The following is a 26,533-nucleotide window of genomic DNA, read 5'->3' on the forward strand; positions in this document are numbered from 1 at the left end:
TTTGAAAATTGTATATAATAAGAGTAAGAAAAATATAAGAAAGCAATTATATATATATATATTAGGACTTTTAAATGCCTTATGAATTAAATTCCTTTTAATCTAGTGTTTAAAGGTATTTAATTTTAATCAATGCTAACGTCGCTAGTAAGCTATTGTTGCTTTTCCTTATTGCAAGAGCGGCCAAGGCAGCTGATTTGATCTGGTTACTGTTGTAATAAATTTTAAATTTTGCTTTCTTTTTCCGAGTAAATCCCCAAAATGATTCTTCAGATTGAGCCCGTGCACCAATGTTATTCCTGACTTTTAAAATGCTCTAATTGCATCCTTCAGATTGAGTTCCGTGCGAAATCCTGGTCCTTCCACCCATTTTTGGCGTGACTCAGCAGCCGGAGCGCTGAGCTGGCAGTTTATGGTCCACGTAGGCAGCCTTAAACGACGCCGTTTTGTCTGGAGGGTACTTCCATTGCTTATTAAGAAGAGGACGGTACTACCTACCACAAGGTTTCTTCTTCTACTTCTCTTCCTCTCAGATCTACTTGCTCTTTCTTGCTTGTTTTGTTGATCCGCTTTCTAATTTTGCTAAAAAGTTGATTTGATCCTGGAGACTTGCGATCTAACTAGCTTTTGTAGTGTTAATCTGAGATCAGGTGTCATTGTGATAGTTCTAGATGATTGATTATGTTCCGTTAGTTTCACCCTAGAAATCTTGATTGAGATCTGTATTTTGATGACAGGGATGCAAGAGGCCGCAATGTGAGATTAGAGGAACTCCAGCGAACATGAGTGGTTGTTCTTCACTACAGCCAAGCCCACAGGCATCAACGTTCCCAAGCCCTGTTCCTTCCTACCATGCTAGCCCAACTTCCTCATCATTCCCCAACCCCTCTCGCATTGATCGCAACCTTCAAAACCCCTCTTCATTCCTCCTACCATTCATTCATAACATCACCTCCATCCCCACAAACCTTCCTCCTCTTAGAATATCCAATAGTGCCCCTGTTACCCCTCCTCTTTCTTCCCCAACCTCTAGGGGTTCTAAAAGGAAGGCGGATTTTGAATCCCTCTCCAATGTTTCCTCTCTTAATTCGTTCCGCCATCCTCTCTTTTCAGTATCCGCCCCATCCAGTCCCTTCCGCCGCCACCAATTGGCTACTTCCACCATTCCTGAGTGTGATGAATCTGATGCTTCCACTGTGGACTCCGGTCGCTGGGTTAGTTTTCAGACAACGACGGCCTCGGCTGCTCCTCCATCGCCTACCTTTAACCTTGTGAAACCAGCAATGCAGCAGATCACTCCCCAGAGTTCCATGGATATGAATGAAGGCATGCAATGGGGCCAGACTGCAGAGAAAGGAAGACCATCGGATTTTGACTTTGAGAATGGTAGAGTGAAGCCATGGGAGGGTGAGAGGATACATGAGGTGGGAGTGGATGAGTTGGAACTTACTCTAGGCTGTGGAAAGGCCTGATGTTGAAAAAATTGTTTAGGGCTACCTCCAGGCAAAACGGCGTCGTTTAAGGCTGCCTATATGGACCACAAACCGCCAGCTCAGCGCTCCGGCTGCTGAGTCACGCCGGAAATTGGTGGAAGGACCAGGATTTCACACGGAGCTCAATCTGAAGGGTGCAATTAGAGCATTTTGAAAGTTAGGGGTAACATTGGTGCACGGACTCAATCTGAGGGACCATTTTGGGAATTTACTCTCTTTTTTCTTTCCATACAAGTGGTGGAGTTTGGAGGGACTTCGAATAAAATACTAGATAACTACAAACATTTTAATCAGTATGGATTAATTTAATGATTAGTTAATTAGTATAATTGAATAATTGTTAGGAATTTGAATTTTATTTTATCTTTGTAGTAATTTATATCTATTCATGAATTGGACTGAAAAATGAGTAAAATATCAATTCAGATCCTGTCCATTTTTCATAATGGCAACGCGATCCCATAAAATAAAAACGATCTATTTTTATTTCTGTCTCTTACTTTCGTGACATAACGTGATTTCTGTGGATCATTTTCTGTCAAGGCTGAGCTGTCACATGAGCAATGTTGTTATATTAGCTTGCTGACATGTTCGTTTTGTGTTTAGTTGGACAAACTCAAATGAACAGTGGGCTTAACTGTCCATTTTCACGTACGTCTTCAAAAATAACGTTAGTTTGCGCGGGAGGAAACCCTTCACTTGCTTTAGAGATACATGGTCATCATCAGAGGCACTTGCTTTCTTCTTAGTGGTTGATTTTGTAGTGGGCCTTGGAAATGGAAGAGCTTTTTTTCTTAATTTTCTTCTTGATATTCTTCTGCTCCTCATCAGCCATTTCACCTTCTTTTAATCTCTTCTTCTCAGATCTTCTCATAACCTTTTTGTCTTTGGATCCTTTGATCCTTTCTTTGTTTTAGGAGGATTTTTTAGAATAAACATAGTTAGCTTGTCCCTCATATCCACATCTGACACAAAATCACAGGCAGCACATTTTAGTTGGATCATTTGGTTCTTGGTCAATATCTCCATTTTGAGGTTTCACAACCATAACATTGAATAAATCTTTTTATGAAGTTCTCAAGAAGACCAGCAAATTTTGTAGTGTCGTGTGCTCCATTAACATGAGAAGTACCACATTTCTCATAAGATTGAGTAGGCTCTAAGTTCATGCCTAAAGTATTTGGTTGTGCAAGAGGTTGGCCTTGCCAATATCTTGACAATATCAACCATATTGACAATATTTGTCTTGATATCACTCCTTCTACCCTCGATTTTGGTAATCATTTTGGGCATCTTATTATACCTTTGCAGCACCAATATTTTGTGAGGCCATCGTGGCTTCAACAACAAAATTTGCAAAGACATCCAAACACAGTTAGGTAGACGATGCAAAAATTTCAAGTATGATGACAAGTTGTTGGTAATCAGAGGTCTGCTCTTTGAGCAATCAAAGAAGGCTGCCAATAGTAACAACGGAAGGTTCACATCAATGAAGGGTTTCTGATAAACCCCGTTTTCAGGGTTTATCTTGTGTTGGATTTAGAGTATTTTGCTAACCTTTTCTCACATTTAGCCAATGATTTAGCATGATTGTGTGATCTCTCTCTTATTTGTGCCTAAGTGTAAAAAGCATACTTTTTGGTCTTTGATTAGATAACTTTAACTTCTCCTTGATTCCATAAGATGCCTTGATGTGTTTGTTAGCAATCTCAGGTTGAAAAAGGCTAGGAAAGAATCAAGGGAGTAAGGAAGGAAGCATGCAAGTGGAGAAGATCATGAAAAGCCAAAGAGTTGAACTCGGCCAGTTTCCTTGAGCGTAAACAACGTCATTTTTGAAGATGTGGAGGTGGATAGTTAAGCCCCTATCCATTTGAGCTTGTTCAACTAAGCACAAAATGAATTTGCAAGCTAACGTGACAGGTCACATTGCTAACGTGATAGCTTAGCATTTCTGTCAGGCCTTGACGGAAAATGATCCACAGAAACCACGTTGTGTCATGAAAGTAGGGGACAAGGATCGAAGTGGATCGTTTTTATTTTGAGGTGTCGCATTGTCATTCTAGGAAATAGACAGAAGTTGGATTGGTAGTTCATTTTCAGAAAATAGTGAAAAAAGCAAAAAGAATAACTAAATAACTAGAAATGTTCTATTTAGTCTTATTTATCCCTCTTATTCTTCTAAAAAATTGAAAATATGTTGTAAAATAAATAAATAAGAAAGAGAAAATAAATATAAAATAAAATAAATATAAATAGATGACTCTAGTATTAATATTTACCAATATTATTATCTCAATACAATAGAGATGATTCACATATATATTCACTAACTATATGTGTTGTGAAATAAAGAGAGAGAGAAATGTTTGTTGTGTGCAAGTTATCCCAAACCTTACCCCTATTTATAGACGTACCAAGTTCTTATTTTTCAAACTTTATTAATTTAATTCATTTTGAGAACTTGATCCTTCTTCTTCTTGAGAAACTGAGCCGTCCACATTAAGTAGACATTCATCCTTATCACAACACTATCCCTTAGATATCCATTTAGAATTATGCCTCATTAAAACGTTACTAAAGAAAAATCCAATGAAAAAAAATTTAATGAAAAAAAAAAAAGTACAATATCCTCTGTAATGACGACTATCTCGTTAAAAACCTTGTCAAGAAAAATTCAATGGGGATAAAAACCTTATCAAGGAAAAAAGAGTACAGCCTCCCCCTTTTATCGACATTATTTAATATCTAGAAATCGGTGCATCCCAATTTGATGTACCAATCTTTCAAAAGAGGATTTTGGAAGTGACTTTGTAAATAAATATGCCAGATTATCATTTGAGCGAATTTGTTGAACATCAATTGTTCCTTGATTTTGAAGATCATGAATGAAGAAGAATTTGGGAGAAATATGTTTTGTTCTATCGCCTTTGATGTATTCACCCTTAAGTTGAGCAATGCATGTTGTATTATCTTCAAATAGAATAGTTGGAGCTATTTTATGATCAATCTGTCCACATGATGACAGAATATTTTGGATTAAACTCCTGAGCCAAAAACACTCGTGACTTATTTCATGTATCGCTAGTATTTCAACATGATTAGAGGATGTTGCTGTTATTGCCTATTTCGTGGATCTCCATGATATAGCTGTATCACTGATAAACCCCGTTTTCAGGGTTTATCTTGTGTTGGATTTAGAGTATTGCTAACCTTTTCTCATATTTAGCCAATGATTTAGCATGATTGTGTGATATCTCTCTTATTTGTGCCTAAGTGTAAAAAGCATGCTTTTTGGTCTTTGATTAGATAACTTTAACTTCTCCTTGATTCCATAAGATGCCTTGATGTGTTTGTTAGCAATCTCAGGTTGAAAAAGGCTAGGAATGAATCAAGGGAGCAAGGAAGGAAGCATGCAAGTGGAGAAGATCATGAAAAGCCAAAGAGTTGAACTCGGCCATGGACGCGCGCGCGCACCAGGCGCTTACGCGCACATTGCAAACTTACCCATGGACGCGTACGCGTGCTGTGCGCGTACGCGTCGGTGCTGATTTATGATTTTTTTTAATGAAAACGTGGCCAGCGAATTCTCAAAGCCTGTGGGGCCCAATCCAAGCCAACTTTGGCACCAAAACACTCAAAAGGACCAAAGATTGAAGGGGGATGATCATCTTGAATCATAACACACATTAGGATTAGTTTTAGTCTTAGTTTTAGAGACTTCTCTCTAGGATTAGAATTAGGATTAGGTTTAGTTCAATAATCTAGATCTAGGTTTCAATTCATGCTTTCTTCTTCTTCTACCTCTCAATTCTATGTTGTTACATTCATCACTTTTCTATTGTTGTTATTACTTTCTTCTATTTTGTTTGTAGATCTACTCTTGTTCATCCTATTTTCTTTTAATGCAATTTGAGGTAATTCATAATAATTGTGTTTCTTTTGATTGTTGTTATTAATTCCTTGCAATAAGTAGTTGTTAGATTTCATTGTTGCTATCAATTTACCTTGCTTTCCTTCTATGCCTTCCAAGTGTTTGATGAAATGCTTGGTTGGACTTTAGTGTAGATTTTGTACCTCTTGGCTTTGGTAGAGTAATTAGTGACGCTTGAGTTATCTAATTCATTTGTTGATTGATAATTAGAAGTTGCTAATTGATTTGGATACCACTAAAGCTAGTCTTTCCCTTGGGAGTTGGCTAGGACTTGTGGAATCAAGTTGATTCATCCACTTGACTTTCCTCCATGATTAGAGGTTAACTAAGTGGTAGCAATGGACAATTTATGATCACAATTGAGGAGGATAACTAGGATAGGACTTCTAATTCTCATAACCTTACCAAGAGCTTTCTTAGTTATTAGTTTACTTTCATTTCCATTTACACTTCTTGTCTAAAATCTCAAAAACCCCAAATATAACTCATAACCAATAACAAGACACTTCATTGCAATTCCAAGGGAGAACGAACCGAGGTTCAATACTTCGGTTTATAAATTTAAGGGTTTGTACTAGTGACAAACAAATTTTTGTATGAAAGGATCATTGTTTGGTTTAAAAACTATACTTGCAACAAGAATTCATTTGTGAATTCTAGACCACACAAAAGCCTAATCATCAAAATGGCACCGTTGCCGGGGAATTGCAATGGTGTTGTGTTATTGGTTATTGTATATATGTGAATAGTGCAAATAAGTTTGTCTTTTGCTTGTCTACTAGTTTTTGTTAGTTTTATTTTATTTTTCTACTATGAATTCTCACTTTGGCTATGAGTTTGGTTCTAATTGTGTTGTAGGAAATGTGAACTTCAATTATGACACTCATTATGGATGGAACCAACAAAGATGGGAGGAGCCTCAAGGAATTGATCACTCCTATTGGCAATAACCTCCGGATACTCATAGGTATAATCACCATCCTAATGCATGTCAATTCAATGGCTATGGTGAAACTTTATGTGAAAATCAACCACCACCATCATATGCCTATGACTCTTATCCTCAACATGAACCTCAACCATTCTCACAAGCCTCTCATTACCAAGTATCTTCCTATGATCCATATCCACCATATGACCAATCACCCATACCATATTCTTATGACCATTATGAGCAAGAACCTTTTGAACCACCACAACCTTATCATGACTACTATGAAGAACCACCTCAATGCACACCATCTCCATACCCTTACCAAGAAGAACCACCTTTCTACTATGAACCCTCTCTCCAAAATGATGAACCCTCTTATCCACCCCAAGCCCCAATAGATGATTCTCTTACCTTGCTACTTCAAGGACAAGCGGATATGCAAAAGAACACCCTAGAGTTTGTGACTAACTTGACCAAGGTAGTGCATACTTTAGCCTACCAATGCTTGAACACTCAAGGTGCTTCCATAACCACACGTGAAGAATCAATTGAAGATCATAGCATGAAGGAGAGATTGGAAACTCCGGTGGAAAATGAGAGACGTTATTTTGTATTAGAGCAATTAGAGGAGCCTATGGCTATTGAAGAAAAGGAAGAAATGGTTGAAGATTCAGGAGATGTTGAAAGTCCATAGGAATGTAGCATCATGGAGCATTCCTCCAAGAAGTTTGATATTGATGTTGAGGAGGGTGCGCAACCTCCAAGGCATATCATAGTAGGAGACTTGAAAGAGGCTTATCAAGAGATGGATTCCATCATGGATGAATTTCTCTCTACAATGGAACCCTCTCCCATTGGACATGAAGTTGAAATTAGAGAAGAACCTGCACAACCTTCCATACCCTTGGTGAGCAATGGGAAAGAGAGCAAATCGGAAGAAAGCTACCAAAGGGAAAAAGTTGAATTGGTGTATATCGAAATTGAAAAATATGAAGAGGTTGATCAAGAGATGAATTCATTCATCAATGAATTCCTATCCAAAATTGAATCACCTCTCGTGGAGCAAGAAATTGAAGTTCGTGAAGACAACACCAAGCCAATTGATAAAAAGGAAAAGGTTAAAATTGAAGAAGTTTGCAAAGAGGTGGAAACAACTAAAGAATAGCCTAAAGAAGTAGACCTTGCCCTATCTAAGGGTGGGGAGGTCTCCCTCCCCAAGTCACCATCCAACACAACATTCAAGTGGGTAAAATTCTTATCCCAAAGCTTTACTTTCTCACTTGAATATGGTTTGATTGAAAATGATGATCAACTTAGAGCTCTTTGTGGAGTTAAGAGTCGGAAAGAGTTGTGCAGTGGTTGGAAGTTTGGAATTAGGCTCATTGAGGTCAAAGATTCAAAATATGGGAACTATGATTGGAAGCATGCTACTTTATATTGGTCTAGGAAGAAGTCTTGCTATGCTATAGAGAATTCTTCTTGTTCTACTCATCAACCACCCGGATGGAAGAATCATGACAATCAACTAGAAGATGGGTGTGAGAATAAGATATGGGATCCCGGATCGAAGCATGAAGACCAACTAAATAAGCTCATATCTTGGGTGGAACTTCATCCAAACTTGGTGAAGAAGGTTGGGATTTCTGTCAACCATTTGAGGCGCATAAATCCTTGGAAAATTAAGGATGAGTACAAGCATAAGCCACATGACAAGAGCTTCCCAAAAGTCCAACCTAAGGACTTAAACTAAAAGTGCTAGGTGGGAAACACCCCACCATGGTAAACTCTTTCCACTCTCTTGTAGATTTGATTAATAAGTGATTTGAGTTGCCATTGTAGGTAGTTTCTCCTCTTCATGAAGTTTTATCTTACTTTCTTGGTTGTTAGTTGCTTAAAGTGCAATTTATGTTTGTTTGCACTTGAAATTTTTGTTCAATTTGCATTTTAGTTGATCTTGTGTTGTAGGTAGTGTTGGGAAGATTTTTGGCTGTTTTTGGTATTTCTGAAAAAAAAAGGGGGGTGAAGGACGCTCGTGCACGCTGTACGCGCACGCGTCCATGAGGAGATGCTGCCCATAGATTTTCCAGAGAGTTGGGCCTCCCTTGTGCGAACGTTGAGCTTTTAGCCCAACTCGACCCACGCAGACGCACACAGTACGCGTGCGCGTCCATGCAGCGCTGAGGGAAGACACGCGAGCGCGCACATCGCGCTTGCGCGCCCCTACACTAGATGGCCATGCACGCGGACACACGCATTACGCGTACGCATCCCTAAGCGGCTGGCACCAGCCCATACATTTATCCAGAGAGTTATACTGGCGCTGGGCCAGCACTAGGCCTTCAGCCCAACTCATAGCACGCGGACGCGTACAGTACGTGTGCGCGTCCTTACTAATTCTTCCAGTCATGCGTGAGCGCACTCTACGCTCCCGCGTCCATCCCAAAAAGTCTTCAAAGCACGCGGACGCGCACTGTGCACGCCTGCGTCGATTCTAAAGCTGGGATAACCCTAAGGTGCGACAAACAATCGCACAGACGCACCAACCCCAACCCTCTTCTCTTCTCCAGACCCTCGTTCTCCCCCAACCACCTCTCCAACTGCCGCGCCGACCGCCCTGCCGCCGTCGCCGCTCTCTTCTCTCACCCTCACCCCCGTTCTCTCTCTCTTCCTCACTCATTCCCTCTTCTCTCACTTCCTCACCCTCTCTGTCTTCCCTCAACCGCCACCGCGCCGGCCCCTGCTGCGCCGCCGTGGGGTCACTGCCGCCATCATCTGAGGCGCCCACCGCATTTCTACCCCGCCTCATCCCTACTTCCTTCCCAACCCCATTCTACTCTGCTCCCAGGTTTCTCTTCACTGCCTCTGCTCTGTTTCCTTTCATTCTCTTTTCTTACCTTACTATTAGTCCATAGTAATTAGTTAGTTAGAATGTGATTATGATTGTTAGGATAGATAGAAATTTCTGCTGTTAGGTAGTTAGGTTCTGGATAGAGGATTCTAGGCCTGATAATTACGCCATAATTGTTTACCTATTTGAGCACCTCTTGATTGACTGCTGAGTGGTATGATCATAGTATGCCCTGTTTGATGTTGCCTACTGCATTTTGACTCTGTACTTGTGTTGCTACTGCCGGGATATGTAACTATTACTTGGTTGTTGCTTTGTGGATTCATATAACTCTCCTGTTGTTTTCTGCCTATCTGGGAACATCCAATACTATGCCAGAATGCTGTCCGATTTTTCCAAAACTGTTTTTAACTTCACATTCCCACTTCGGATTGAACTTGGCATTTTCAAATTGATTTTTGCCAAACCCACACCAAATTCAACCCCCGGGACTTTTGGGCCAGCCTCCTATTTTCATTTTGGTTCCCATGATTAGTAGTGACTAAAGGAACTCCAGGAAATGCTTAAATGTTGCATTGAACCAAAATTTGCAATTTCCTTTTACACTGTTCATTCTTTCACAATAATTTCACTCTATTTGGTTTTCACCCCTTCACAATTACACCAATGCACTCTATTGCTTACAACATCAATTATTGCACACGCAATGGCCAAAGAATTGACTGATGACTTGTTTCTAATTAATTGCTTTTCTTGCAATTTCATATTTCATCATCAATGACTGCACTTCCCTCATGTATGTGAACATGCTTGTTGCACCCATTCTGCAATTCTTTGTTAATTAGGCTATTCTCCATCATACCACTAACTTGCAATTTCAATTTTTTTTCTAACTCACTAACTTGTCTAACCTACTAACTTCACTTTTCAGTTCACCTAACTCTCTAACTATTCTTTTGAGGTGTGATGATGAATATGCCTAATGCATGAGTTTTTATGTTACATTAGTTGAAATGTTGAATTCTTGGTTTATGGCTATGTTTTCTGTGCTTACTTGCATTCCAAGTTTTCAATTTTGGTTCACAACATGATTAACTGCCATTTACCTTGCATCCTGAACATGTTTTCCCCTTGCTTCTTGCTACTTGCATACTTGCTTATTCTCTATCATACTCTATTTTCAGGATGTCGGCTAAAGGGAAAGGCAAGGCCAGCTCCAGAAAGAGGAAAAGGGCCCCAGATTCCACTTTCTCTCCCTATGTGGATTATTCAAAAAATCCTATTGATGATGTGGAGAGGGCAAACCAATCCCTACCTGCCCAGGATTCAGTCAAGTTCCTGAATCTCAACTGTGAGCTTCGGTTCCCAAGCTATAACTCAAAGAACTTGAACATCGAAAAGAAGTTGGCCCTTCCATCTGACCTGAGGCAAATAATTAATAACTGCATTGAGAGGATGGATTTGGACTTTGTGGATCGAGAGCTCAGCCGGGTGAACCGGTCTTGGGTGCAGGAATTTTATTGCAACTTCTTCCGCCACACCCTTGACTCGATTCTGGTTAGAGGTATTCAGGTGCCCATCACTGAGCAGGCTATTGAGGATGCCCTTACTTGTAGGCCCAAGGCGAGTGATACTGATGCCTTTGAGCAGGCCGAGGTGGAGCTCCACTGCATGACCTTCAATTTTGATGCTTTGAGGGTAGTGGTAGCTACTCCGGAGGCTCCCTGGGTCATGGATGCGGAAAACAAGGCACCCAAGGGGTTGCGCTTTATCTATCTGAGCAAGGAGGCCAGAATATGGCAGTAGATTTTCGCCCACTACCTCATGCCGATCACCCACTTCTCAGAGATCCCTGTGGCTATGTTGATCCTGATCAGCTGTGTGCTGGAAGGGAAGGAGGTCTATTTCCCCCAGCTGATCAGGCGGTTCATGTGGCGGGCCCACATCAGAGGTATCTTTCCATTTCCCGTCCTGATCACACAGATGCTTCAGCGGGCCGGTGTCCAGTGGCTACCGGAGGACGTATGGTGTGGTAATTTACAACCACACTTACTTACCGGCAAGTGCACCGGGTCGTACCAAGTAATACCTTATGTGAGTAAGGGTCGATCCCACGAGGATTGATGGATTAAGCAACAATAGCGTTTGATAGGATTAGTTAGACAAAGAGAAAATAATGTTTGGGAGTTCAAAAGACATTAAACAATATTAAAAATATTAAAGACAGGCAGATAAATAAATTGGGAATAAAATATGGAGAAAAAAGTTAAGGTTTCAGAGTTATCTACTTTTCTGGATTAACTTTTCTTACTAACTAATTTAATCATGTAGGATTTAATTTATGGCAAACTATATGTTACTAGACCCTAATTCCTTAGACCTTCCCAGTCTCCTCTAAAATTCATCAACAGCCAATTCCTTGGTCAATTAATTCCAATTAGAGGGTGATAATCAAATTCCAGTTTATATGCCACAAAACTCTAATTACCCAAAAATAAAAGGATTATATGTCACGTATCCCGTTAAGTCCAAATAATTAAAATTTAGGAGAAAATATTTTCAAGCTGTTGTTCAAGTAAAGAGCTTTTCCAAGTTTTACAGGAACTCAAATAGAAAGAGGGTCATACTTCCGTTCCACCCAAATTCATAAAATAAAGAGCGAAAATAATTCTTAAATTATAAATCCATACATAAATTAAAATAGAAAAAGCAATAAAATCAATCCATAGAAATAGACAGAGCTCCTAACCTTAACAGTGGAGGTTTAGTTGCTCATAGAAAAGAGAGAAAATTAGAATTGTCAATTATGTTCCCCTGATGGGATCAGGTGGAATGTTCCCAGGACCTCCACAAAAGAAGGAAAGCTTCCTCTTTTTATAACTAATCCTAATAAATTTTAAAAATCTAATATCTAAAACTAAAAATTAAAATAATATCTTTTCCTAGAATTAAAATTTGAATTTAAATTTGAATTAATTAACAGATCTTCAGTTGATGGGTGGGGTCCACTTGTTCTGTCCATTCTGCAACTTCTAATCTGTGTTTTCTGGGCTGAAAATTGAATTAAAACAGCCCAGAAATCGTCCCCAGGATTTTTCTGCATTTTCTGCACGTGGCGCATGTGACGCGTCTGCGTCGTCCACGCGGTCGCGTCATTTGTGCAGATTCCAGTCCACGCGATCGCGTCAGGCACGCGATCGCGTCATTGTGATTTCCTCCATTCCGCGCGGTCGCGTGATCCATGCGTCCGCGTCGGTATTTGCTGGTCATCTCCTTGGCTTCTTCTCTTTCTTTGCAGAAACTTCATCAAATCCATCCGAATGCTACCTAAAATAAATAAAATTGCACAAAACTCAAAATAGCATCCATAGGGGCTAAAATATAATTAATTCTTAATTAAACTCAACAAATTACATACAAATTCACTAGGAAAAGATAGGAAAGATGCTCATGCATCAACGTATCACCACCCCCACCGCTCCCTGAGAAGGAGCCGGAGACCATTCCATGGGGGCCCTGGGTGACCAAAAAGCCTCCTTCCCGGTGCAGATCTCGGGCTAGAGCAGCAGAGGAGGGAGCTGGACCCTCTTCGTCATCAGCCCCAGCAGGGGCCTCTACATCAGCAGCTGCAGTAGCACTTCCTTTACCACCACCACCACCAGCACCTCAGCCGACTTACTTACTGGTTCAGCGTCTTTTCCTGTTCATGGAGCGCAGCAACCGTCAGATCATGCGTCGCCTGGATCAGATTGATCAGATGTTTGTGGCCCAGGGCCTTGAGCTGCCCCCTCTTCTAGAGTTTTCCGGTTCAGATGAGGAGACCCACGGGGAGGAGCATGCAAATTTACATGATGAGGATACTTATGAGGAGGAGCCAGTTCACGTGGGGACAGCACCACCCCCACAGACCCAGGCCACTCAGGAGACACCTCACCCACAGCCCCAGCCAGAGCCAGAGCCGACCGGTGTACCTCTCCCTGAGCCCGAGGATTAGCATCGAGGACGATGCTTGATCTTAAGTGTGGGGAGGTTGCCATTGGCACCATTGGTGGATCGGTGAACATTTTGGCATATTTCCTAGTTATATTCTCCTAGTTATCTTGTTTTGCACACTGTTGTATATATTGGTTGTTTTGGATTACTTTAGATACTTTTACCTTAGTTGTTGCACACTTTGTCATTTTGGATGTTAGGTATTTTTCATGCTAGATTTCATACTATAGTTGGATTTTTCTTATATAGTTATCTTTTAGCTTGTGGTTGTGATTAAAAATTATTTTGGAATTCTTAAGACCTAGTTAATTAAACCCTTTTGCATGTAAACTTGTTTTGATTGGAAAAGGAAAGGGTAAACTAAGGAATCTTTGAACCTTTCCAATCACAACAATGCTTAGTCAAAATGATAAAATTTTTCCAAGGAATCCATCTAGAGAGCACAACCCAATTGATTGAAAACTCTTGAAACTTGCTTGAATTCATATTTTGTGAAACATGTATTGAGCTAAGAACACAAGCATATGAGATTTGAGCCTATTGATGTGGTTACATTTTATAACCACCTATTTTCCATTCTTGTGTGCAATTGTCTCTTCTTATGATTATGATCCTTGGTTTGCTTGATTCTATATGTCCATTTATTCCTTGTATTCATACATTTATATGATTGAGGCCATCATTTCAATTAGCTCACTTACCCAAATAGCCTACCTTCTATCCTCCATTGTCAACCAATTTTGAGCCTACGCTTAACCCACTTGTTCTTATTTTAGCACATTACAAGCCTAAAGCGGAAAACAATAAAGTCCCTTGTTTGGATCTTTGATTAGCTTAGGCTAGTGAGAGTGTCTTATATCCAAGTTTAGGGAGATTAGGAACATTGGTTGGGATAAAAGAGTGTTTTGTATTTGTATTTGGGAAATTGGGTGCATACTCATGTATTGATTAAATGTATAGACCTTATGCATTGAAAAAAAAGAGAAAAAGAAACAAAAAGAAGAGCACGGAAAAGAAAAGAAAAGAAAAGAAAAGAAAAGAAAAGAAAAGAAAAGAAAAGAAAATAGAAAAAGAAAGAAAAAAAAGAAAAGAAAATGAAAAAAAAAGGGACAAAATGCCCCAAAACAAAGCTCAATAAGGGTCAATGCATAAGTGTTGTGAAATGAAAAGGAATACATGAATATGCAAAAAAGTGAGAGAAATGGGTAGTTAGGTTAGCTTTGAAATTGTATAGGATGTCATAGGTTAGGTGGGAAGTTTAAGCTTATCAAAGATTCAAATTTCAAGAACTTAACCATATATGCATCCTACCTTGATCTTAACCCCATTACAACCTATGCAAAAGACCTCGTGATGAATGAATGCATACATTGAATGATTGTTGATTGTTAGATAAAGAACAAATTTTGGAAAAACGTGATTAGGAGAGAATTGAGTGAATAAACCCCTAAACACTTGAGTGAATAGAGCGGATACACATCCGATGAGGGTTCAATAGCTCAATTACATGTATTCACCCCTATTATCTATATTCTTGCAAGTTTGAAATTCTTTTGATAATTCAATACAATTGTGGTTTGAACTTGATCCCTATTACTCTAGCTCTTATGCTCATATATATATTCTCTTGGAAGTTGAATTGTTTTGACCAAGTATTTGCATTCACCATAGGTAGTTGCATTAGATAGGATTCATGTAGTTTAGTTGCATTAAATAAAGATCATACCCCTTGTTTCCCTTTTAATTTAGCACGAGGACATGCTAAGGTTTAAGTGTGGGGAGGTTGATAAATCTCGTTTTCAGGGTTTATCTTGTGTTGGATTTAGAGTATGTTGCTAACCTTTTCTCACATTTAGCCAATAATTTAGCATGATTGTGTGATCTCTCTCTTATTTGTGCCTAAGTGTAAAAAGCATGCTTTTTGGTATTTGATTAGATAACTTTAACTTCTCCTTGATTCCATAAGATGCCTTGATGTGTTTGTTAGCAATCTCAGATTGAAAAAGGCTAGGAATGAATCAAGGGAGCAAGAAAGGAAGCATGAAAGTGGAGAAGATCATGAAAAGCCAAAGAGTTGAACTCGGCCATGGACGCGCGCGTGCACCAGGCGCTTACGCGCACATTGCGAACTTACCCATGGACGCGTACGCGTGCTGTGCGCGTACGCGTCGGTGCTGATTTATGATTTTTTTTTTTTTTAATAAAAACGTGGCCAGCAAATTCTCAAAGCCTGTGGGGCCCAATTCAAACCAACTTTGGCACCAAAACACTCAAAAGGACCAAGGATTGAAGGAGGATGATCATCTTGAATCATAACACACATTAGGATTAGTTTTAGTCTTAGCTTTAGAGACTTCTCTCTAGGATTAGAATTAGGATTAGGTTTAGTTCAATAATCTAGATCTAGGTTTCAATTCATGCTTTCTTCTTCTTCTACCTCTCAATTCTATGTTGTTACATTCATCACTTTTCTATTGTTGTTATTATTTTCTTCTATTTTGTTTGTAGATCTACTCTTGTTCATCCTATTTTCTTTTAATGCAATTTGAGGTAATTCATAATAATTTTGTTTCTTTTGATTGTTGTTATTAATTCCTTGCAATAAGTAGTTGTTAGATTTCATTGTTGCTATCAATTTACCTTGCTTTCCTTCTATGCCTTCCAAGTATTTGATGAAATGCTTGGTTAGACTTTAGTGTAGATTTTGTACCTCTTGGCTTTGGTAGAGTAATTAGTGACACTTGAGTTATCTAATTCATTTGATGATAATTAGAAGTTTCTAATTGATTTGGATACCACTAAAGTTAGTCTTTCCCTTGGAAGTTGGCTAGGACTTGTGGAATCAAGTTGATTCATCCACTTGACTTTCCTCCAGGATTAGAGGTTAACTAAGTGGTAGCAATGGACAATTTATGATCACAATTGAGGAGGATAACTAGGATAGGACTTCTAATTCTCATAACCTTACCAAGAGCTTTCTTAGTTATTAGTTTACTTTCATTGCCATTTACACTTCTTGTCTAAAATCTCAAAAACCCCAAATATAACTCATAACCAATAACAAGACACTTCATTGCAATTCCAAGGGAGAACGATCCGAGGTTCAATACTTCGGTTTATAAATTTAGGGGTTTGTACTAGTGACAAACAAATTTTTGTATGAAAGGATTATTGTTTGGTTTAGAAACTATACTTGCAACGAGAATTCATTTGTGAATTCTAAACCACACAAAAGCCTAATCATCAATCACCATATGTGAATAGGTATCCTATTTTGAGATCTTTCTTTTATGGATCAGACAAGTATCCTGCATCTGCATAACCAACTAATTGTGACTTAGTTTTATATCGATAAAACAAACCCATATCATCTATTCCATGAAGATATGAAAAAATCTGTTTGATTGCATTCCAATGTCTTCTGGTTGGAGAGAAACTATACCTTGCTAGTAAATTCGTAGCAAATGATATGTCAGTCTGTGTATTATTAGCAAGATATATTAATGCTCCAATAACATTGAGATATGGTACTTCATAACCAAGGATATCTTTATTTTCTTCTTTAGGATGGAATTGATTATTTTCCACATCCAAAGATCTTATGCTCATTGAGGTACTTAATGGATGTGACTTATCCATATAAAATCTCTTCAAAATCTTTTTTGTGTATGTTATTTGATGAATAAAGATCCTATTGTTTGTATGATCGATCTGTAGGCCAAAACAAAATTTAGTCTTTCCAAGATCTTTCATCTCAAACTCTTCTTTTAAAGCTTTTATAATTGTTGAAATCTTTTTAGGGGTTCCAATGATATTTAAATCATCAATGTACACAGCAATTATAATGAATCCAGACGCAGATTTCCTTATGAAAATACATGGGCAGATATCATCATTCTTGAATCCATTTTTGGTCAGATACTCAGTAAGATGGTTATACAACATTCGTCCAGAATGCTTTAGACGATATAAAGATCTTTACAATTTGACTGAGTATAACCCCTGCGAATATTCATTAGATGGTTTAGATATCTTTAGTCCTTCATGAATTTTCATATAGATATCACGATCTAATGATCCGTATAAATAAGTTGTCACCATATCCATTAGATGTATATGTAGTTTATGGTATGCAGATAAACTGATCAAATAACGTTATGTTATTGAATCTACTACAAGAGAATATATTTCTTCATAATCTATATCAGACCTTTGTGAAAAACCTTGTGTCACAAGTCGAGTTTTGTAGCGTACAACTTCATTTTTCTCATTTTGTTTTCTCAAAAATACCCATTTGTATCTAACAGGTTTTACATCTTTTGGTGTACGGACTACAAGTCCAAAGACTTCACATTTTGCAAGTGAGTTTAACTCAACCTTTATAACTTCTTTCCATTTTGGACAATTATTCCTTTGTCAATATTCTTCGACTGTTCTGGACTCAAGATCCTTATTTTCATGCATGATGTGTAATGTCACATTATATACAAATATTTCATTGACAATTATTTTATTTCGATTCTATTTTTCTCTTGTAAAGACATAATTTATCGAATTTTCAAAATTTTCAGATACCTGAATGTCTTCTAGCGTCAACACTATTTCAGACTTTTGGACATTTATTGGTGTCTTTTCTATGTCTTTATCTTTTTCAACAGGAGTACCATTTGTCTTGGTAATATCAAATGCCTCTCTTCTTTTTCGATGATTTTTATTTTTGGAACCAATTGATCTACCACGCTTCTGGCATGTACTCGTTTCAGTAGCTATTTGTCCAACTGGAACGTCAATTTAAATTGGGACATTTTCAGCTGGTATATAGAATTTAGTTATCATTTTCGTATTAGAAAATACATCAAGCAATTTATTTGATATTCTTTACAAATGTATAATCTTTTGAACTTCTAGTTCACATTACCCTGATCGAGGGTCTAAAGGACGATGCATTCCAATTAAGTCCCTTTTCAATAAGCTTATTCTCTCTCCCAAATATTGAAAATTTTGATTTATCAAAATGATAATCTGCAAATCGAACTTTAAATACATCTCCAATTTGTATCTCAAGATACCTTACTATAAAGAAAGAATCATATCCAATATATATCTCCAATTTTTTTGGGATCCCATTTTGGTGCAATAGAGTGGGACAATTGGATTATATATCACATACCAAAATATTCTCAAATGAAAAATATTTGACTGCTGGCCAAAAGCTAATTGCAAATGAGAGAATTGATAGTTGTTGGCCTTAAGCGAATAAGTGCTGCAACATGTAAATGGCATGTCTCAAAGCAAAGGTTAGGAACTTTGTTCTCATAAGAATCTAGCAATCAATTGGAGTCATTTAATAAGTGACCTTACTAGTTCATTTTGTGTATGAACATAAGCTACTAGATATTCAATACTTATACCATTGGACATATAATTAGCATAAAAAGCTTGAGAGGTGAATTCACCAGTATTATCAAGATGAATTATTTTGATTGGATTTTCTGAAAACTATTCTTTTAATCGAATAATTTGAGCAAGTAATCTCGCAAATGCCAGGTTATAAGAAAGACGATAAGCACACATATGACCATCTCGAAGATGTATCTAATAGGACAATAAAATATCTAAAAGATCTACATTGTAGATGAATAGGTCCATATATATCGTCTTGAATCTTTTCTAGAAATTCAGGAGACTCAAATCCAATCTTTACTGGTGATGGCCTTAAAATTAGCTTTCCTTGAGAACATGCAGCACAACAAAATTCACTAGATTTAAGAATCTTCTGGTTCTTTAGTGAATGTCTATGAGAGTTCTCAATATTTCTCTGCATCATGGTTGTTTCAAGATGTCTCAATCGATCATGCCAAATTATGAATTTATTTAGGTTAGTAAACTTCTAGTTTACAATGGAATGTGATTCAATTGCACTGATTTTAGTATAATATAACTTAAAAGAAAGTGAGGGTAACTTTTCTAATATTACCTTTTATTTAAATGATGAGTTGTGATACATAAGTACTCATATATATATACGACAGTACCTGTATGCGTATGTATGGTCTATGCTATGTGTTGTGGTTATATATAATGCTGACTTGAGTATGTTTAATTAGCTGTCCTCGCAAATCTTTTTATAAAGTAAAAGTCCTTCCAAAAATCGATAGTACGCTAACCCGATTACAGGCTTAATAATAAATAGTAAAAATTTCAGGTGAACAAGTTGGTGACATTTGATTTCTAGTATGATCGTGACTTACCGGGAATTGGGTCGTTACAACTGATTTTTTTCATTTATCGTTTCAATATGTATCCATTTCGGTGAATATCTTTAAAACTCAACAAGTTCCTTAGAGACTTAGTAGACAATAGTGTATTATCTATTATGAATTTTGTTCATCTAGGCAACAAAATTATATCTCTTTCGGAGTCTTTTATCACATTACCTGAGTCAATAATTGTATTAACACATTCTTTTTTTGGTACAAGATGAGTAAAATATATATTACTTTTAAAAATTGTATGCAAACTTGCATTATCCACAAGACAAACAACTTTATTATATGTCCTTGCCATTTTTTTCAAAACAAATAATAATAATAATAATAATAATAATAATAATAATAATAATAATAATAATAATAATAAAATGAGTAAAAGTATAGGGTAAAAAACAAAAATAAGCCAAGGGAGAAAATAATTTACGTGAATAAGCCAAAACGAAAATTGCTTCGTGAATCCACCAATGCACGTTAATATGTAGTTCGAACCAGCTTGGTTCGAACTCCATTTCTACATAATTCGAACCAGCTTGGTTCGAATTACACACAAACACACCCACACACATAATTCGAACCAGCTTGGTTCGAATTACACACACAATAATTCATGGTATAATTCGAATTATGCTGTTAAAAAATTAATAATTTATTAAAAAAAATTTATTAAAAAATTAATAATTTAAAAATTAAAAAAATATATATTTTTATTTCATACGTTAAAAAAAAGCTAACAAAATATTTAATTACGAGAATTCTTTAAAATATTAATGAGCTATCAATTCGAATTCCATACAATACTTTTCTGTCTATTTTTAATAGTTCATGAATATTTTAATAATTTTTTTTAAATTATACTACAAAAAATATTTTATCCTATGCAAAACAATTTAAAAAAATGGCTTAAACAATGTTAGGAGTACTATAAAAATTTGTAATGTTATAATAACTTAGGTAAATACATGCATGTACTCAAATTTTAAATAAAATACTCTACATAGTCAATAATAATTTAGAAATGAAAGAAAATATTTTATTCCATACAAAATAATTAAAAAATATATTTTATTCTATACAAAATAATTTTAAAAAATGGCTTAAAAGATGTTATGAATACTATAAAAGTTTGTAATATTCTAGTGATTTAGGTAAATACATGATAAAAATATTTTTTCTTTAATTTCTAAATTATTAGTGACTATGTGGAGTATTTCTTTAATGTCCTAAGTCATTAGGACATTACAAATTTTTATAGTACTTCTAACATCTTTTAAGCCATTTTTTAAATTATTTTGCATAGAATAAAATATTTTTTATGGTATAATTTAAATAAATTTATTAAAAAATATTCATGATAATTTTTTAATAAATTTATTTAAATTATATGGTAAGATATTACATGATTCGAATTACACATAGGGAAGTTCGAATTACTCTGATTCAAATTATATGGTGAGCAATTTGAATTCTATACAATACTCTTCTGCCCATTCTTGATAGCTCATGAATATTTTTTAATAAATTTATTTAAATTATACCATAAAAAAATATTTTATTCTATGCAAAATAATTTAAAAAACGGCTTAAAAGATGTTAAAAGTATTATAAAAATTTGTAATGTCCTAATGACTTAGGACATTAAAGAAATACTCCACATAGTCACTAATAATTTAGAAATTAAAGAAAAAATATTTTTATCATGTATTTACCTAAATCACTAGAATATTACAAACTTTTATAGTACTCATAACATCTTTTAAGCCATTTTTTAAAATTATTTTGTATAGAATAAAATATATTTTTTAATTATTTTGTATGGAATAAAATATTTTCTTTTATTTCTAAATTATTATTGACTATGTAGAGTATTTTATTTAAAATTTGAATACATGCATGTATTTACCTAAGTTATTATAACATTACAAATTTTTATAGTACCCCTAACATTTTTTAAGCCATTTTTTTTAAATTGTTTTGCATAAGATAAAATATTTTTTGTAGTATAATTTAAAAAAAATTATTAAAAAAATTTATTAAAAAATATTCATGAACTATTAAAAATGGACAGAAAAGTATTGTATGAAATTCGAATTGATAGCTCGTTAATATTTTAAAGAAGTCTCGTAATTAAATATTTTGTTAGCTTTTTTTTTAACGTATGAAATAAAAATATATATTTTTTAATTTTTAAATTATTAATTTTTTAAATAAATTTTTTAATAAATTTTTTTTAATAAATTATTAATTTTTTAACAGCATAATTCGAATTATACCATGAATTATTGTGTGTGTAATTCGAACCAAGCTGGTTCGAATTATGTGTGTGCGTGTGTTTGTGTGTAATTCGAACCAAGCTGGTTCGAATTATGTGTAACCATGTGTTTGTGTGTAATTCGAACCAAGCTGGTTCGAATTATGTAGAAATGGAGTTCGAACCAAGCTGGTTCGAACTACATATAAACGTGCATTGGTGGATTCATGAAGCAATTTTCATTTTGGCTTATTAACGTAAATTATTTTCTCTCTTGGCTTATTTTTGTTTTTTACCCAAAAGTATATGCACAGTAAAATTATACTTTTAATTGAAATTATTTTTTTAAAAAGCATTGTACATAAAAATATATCATATACTAAATTTTATTTTATTATTATTATTATTATCATTATTATTATTATTATTATTATTATAGAATTTGATACATTTAATAATTTTAAAATTCTTAAACATAAACATTAATATTTTATTAAATATTATTTATATACATCATACGTAAAATTCACATATATAAAAGATAAAACTTAACAAAAAATTTCTTATATTATTTATTTATATAAGTACTTAACGAATTTAAGTATTGAACTTATTCATCATTGATTAAATGACCAATATTTTCTTTAAGATTTTCAAATAAATCAAATATTTTATAATGAGTGGTATAATTTTCAACAATATCTTTTGAAATAAAATTTGTCTCCTTTCCTTTGTCATCCTTTTTTAAGAATGCTTGATAAAGATCAACTAAGAACCTTGGGGTACAATGGGTACGTGACCAATGACCCTTTCTACCACAACGGAAATATCTATCATCTGTTAATTTATTTTGTCCATTATTTCTTTCTTTATCCCTCTTCTGGTGAGATCCTTTATTGTGAAAATAATTTTTTTCTTCCATAATTTTTTTTGTTACCAAAGCCTTACAATTTATCTCTTCTAGGGTTATAATTTGCCGCATTTGCTTCAGGAAATAGGACGGCGCCAGTTGGGTGCACTTCATGATTTGTTAAAAGTAATTCATTGTTACGTTCAACAACAAGAAGGCAAAAAATTAGCTCACAATATTTTTAAATTTTTTTCTTGATACTGTTGTTGCAGGAGCACATTCGAGGCATGGAAGGTCGAGAAAGTTTTCTCTAACATGTCATTATCAGTTATCTTTTTTCCACATGATTTCATTTGTGAGGTAATTCGGAGCATTGCTGAATTGTATTCATTTATGGATTTAAAATCCTGTAAACGCAAGTGTGTTCACTCATATCGAGTTTGAGGAAGTATCACTGTCTTTTGATGATTATACATTTTTTTAAGGTTTTTCCATAGATCTGCATAATCTTTTAGTGTGAGATATTCATTTTTCAATCCTTCGTCAAGATGACGACGAAGGAAGATTATGGCTTTGACTTTATCTTTCTAGGATACTTTATTTTCAGTTTTAATGGTATCTCTAAAATCTATTGAATCAAGATGAATTTTGGCATCTAATATGCATGATAAGTAGTTGTTTCTAGATATATCAAGAGCATTAAATTCAAGATGAAAGAACTTTGATATAATAAAAATTTATTATCTGAATCTTCTTAAATTTTTTATCAGAAACTCGTGCTGATAACGTATTATAAAATAAAAAGATATAAATAAATAACTTTAATATTAATATTTATCAATATTATTATCTCAATATAATAGAGATTAGTTATATATATTTACTAATTATATGAGTTGTAAAATAAAAAAATTATTTGTTGTGTATATATTATCTCAAACCATCCTCTTATTTATATACGAACTAAATTTTTATTTTTAAAATTTTATTAATTTAATTCATTTTAAAAACTTGATCCTTCTTATTCTTAAAAATCTGAACCGTCCACATCAAATAAACATTCATCTATATCACAACAAAATAAAGGTTTTAGTATGGAGGAGTTGTTATTATTTTTAGGTTTAATTATTGTTAAAAAACTAGGAGTTCATAGGAAGTGGACCTAAGGCTTTTCACTGAAGTTTTAGCCTTTGCTTGAGAGTAAAGCATTTTACGGCACTGTGTTTGGGGGATTTGATGTAGAGGCTATGGTGTGTTAAGTGGGGTCTATCTTTGACATGTGTCATGCAGAAGCCAGAACGATTGTGCTTTTGAAATTGCCCACAAATCATTTTCATATCTTGCTTTTCATTAATGGTAAAAGATCTCAATTCTATCTTGGAACTCACCGATAAGCGGTTCATGATTTTAAAAGTCATTGGAAATTACTTTTTGTTTTAAATAATATTTTCTTTAATTTTAAAAATGTTCTGTAAACATTAGAAATTACTTACAAATAATTTAGAAATTACTTACAAATAATTTAAAAGTATCATATGTATACGAAAAAATTAACCTTCAAATTAATTATTATATATTTTTATATAATATAAATATATATTATTTAATTTATTATAATATATATTTTATATAAATAATTAATTTAATAATTAAATTTTTTATATATATTTAATATAATTGAATAATTATAATATTTATCTGTTATTATCTGATAGGATTTATATGCCATCTAATAAAATAATAATTAAGAGGTGATATATACGAGATAATATGATGATAGTTACATAGATAACTAATTTATGCGAACTACCGTACACCATGATGTATATAGTTTAGGATAGTTTTGAGAACAATCTCGTTGTTTATATTTTTTATGATATGGATTTATTTATAAAATAAAATTTTTATTAAACATATAAAAAATTTAAGTTTTTAATATATTTATTTTATATTTTTTATAATTATTTTATTTTATATTTTTTATAATTATTTTATTTTATATTTATTAAATAAAAATATTTAAAAATATTTATTAATAATAAATTTATTATGTATTCTTAAAATATATGTTAGTTAAATTTTTATGATAAATACTATTTTGTTATTAATATTTTTTAATAATCGAATACATCTTTTTTAATTAAAAAATAATTGAAATATATAATTAATTAATAATAACTATATGTTTATAAAAAAATCAATCGTATTTGATGTATGAATAATAATTTTTTTTTTAAAATAGATCATAATATGTAATTTTAAAATTGATGAATTATATGATTAAATTATTTTAATAATTAAATTTAATTAAAGTGATCTAATAAATTAATAATTGATAACAAAAATTACTTGTTCACCAGTTATTTTTCTTCTAAATCATACGAGTAATAATTACACATTAGTTGTTAATGTAATATTTTAGATTATAATTATATTTTTTTTAAAAACATAAAATTCTTTGCAAAGCTTTGGTCCTCTTATTTGGAAAAATACTAGCGTCCCCGCGCAGGAATAAGATTACTCTGTCCACATCTTACACCATCGAAGATCTTATGAAAATGATTAGTACAAGTAATGAAATGAAAACCTGATTTGATGGAGTAAAAATGTAAAATATATATAGAAACAGAATTGATGTTCAGATATCTCCCTCTTTCTCAATCAGAAGGCACAGCGAGGGGCATGAAATAATGAAATGTAATGCACAACGCAAAGGACATGCATGGCAGCATAGCTAACTGCATCAGTGCTATCACTATCAGATCAGAGTATCAGCTATGTGCCTAATGCTAATGCAAATACGCCAATGCTACTTATTATTCACTTTTTAATTTAGATCTAGAAGGAGGAATAATGTAGGACGTAGTTATAGAGTGTAGAAGTGCTTTACGCAACTGTGGTGTTAGGAGCAAAAATCGGACCGTTTGATTTGTATACCCTAAATTTTTTTAATTTTTTAAACATAAATTGAAGGGTCCGATTTACCTTCGCCAAAATTTTAATTTTTTCTTGCACACTAATCGGATTGTGCGATTAGTAGGCTTAATTTTTTTTACAAAAAAATCGAATGGTCCGATTTTTTTATCCTTGTTTCAGAAAAAGTTGTCTCATTTTCATGTCTAACATCCACATTCTCCACAATATCTCACAACACACATGTTTCTCATATAAAAAAAAAATATTTTTTATGATAAATTTTAAATATTTAAAATAATTTATTTTTATATTTTTAAATTAAATATTATTTTTTTATTTTTTTAATAAGTTAAACACTATTTTTAAACATTATAACAATTATCATGCAAAGCTTTCTTCAATATGCTTTAGGAGACGCACCACGCGCGCGCGTAAAGGGTGACGGCTGAGGAGTTCGTTGTTGGTGAGGGAATTGGTGAGGCACTACGCCATATTTTCAGTTCTTCCTATATTCGTGCCTCCCATTTTCTCCTTTCTTTTCCTAAGCTTTTTATTTTTAAAAAGAATTATATTTTGAGTTTTTAAAGTAAAAACTTTTGATTAAGAAAATGTTAACGAGTATTTTTAAGAACACTAAATAATTTGTCTTTATTGAAAACAAAGCATTAGTTTGGTTTGTAGAAAAAAGTTGTTGGAGTTCTTAACTGATCAACTGATCTGCTTGTTTTCTTTTGTTATTATTATATGTATTTTTTGGGTCACTCACGCATACACCTCACTACACAAAGGGTTCTTTTCTCATGGAAAAAATGTTTTACTTGGTCCATTCTTAACCCAATAATACCTAATGTCAACTGCAGTTGAGGTCTTAGTTTAGATGCTACATTTGAATACTTAATTGAATAGTGCATTGGAATTCAACTCCCAGCTAAAGTTGGATGTAATTTAGAAACTCCGAAAATGTGTGTGAGTACTGAGTAGTGTATAATGACAAAAACAAAAAAACACACACACAACTGAGGCAAGCACTCCATCAAAACCTAAGAGA

At 34.3% G+C, this 26,533-nt stretch overlaps 2 pseudogenes across 2 annotated transcripts; one reads left to right on the forward strand and one right to left on the reverse strand.

Moving 5' to 3' along the window:
• The first annotated feature begins 456 nt into the window (after positions 1–456).
• Positions 457–1,571, forward strand: LOC107627569 (BES1/BZR1 homolog protein 2 pseudogene; annotated as a pseudogene). 2 transcript variants are annotated; one of them, XR_015905276.1, is made up of 2 exons: positions 457–504; positions 738–1,571. The product of XR_015905276.1 is annotated as a BES1/BZR1 homolog protein 2 pseudogene, transcript variant X2 (transcript). The 2 variants fall into 2 exon arrangements; XR_015905275.1 differs by lacking the exon at positions 457–504 and adding an exon at positions 529–650 and having other exon boundaries at positions 738–1,529.
• Positions 1,572–2,238: 667 nt separating this feature from the next.
• Positions 2,239–2,826, reverse strand: LOC107627570 (eukaryotic translation initiation factor 5-like; annotated as a pseudogene).
• Positions 2,827–26,533: the final 23,707 nt, after the last annotated feature.

This window comes from Arachis ipaensis, chromosome B2, assembly GCF_059453495.1.
Source record: "Arachis ipaensis isolate K30076 ecotype BB chromosome B2, ASM5945349v1, whole genome shotgun sequence".
Lineage (NCBI taxonomy): Eukaryota > Viridiplantae > Streptophyta > Magnoliopsida > Fabales > Fabaceae > Arachis > Arachis ipaensis.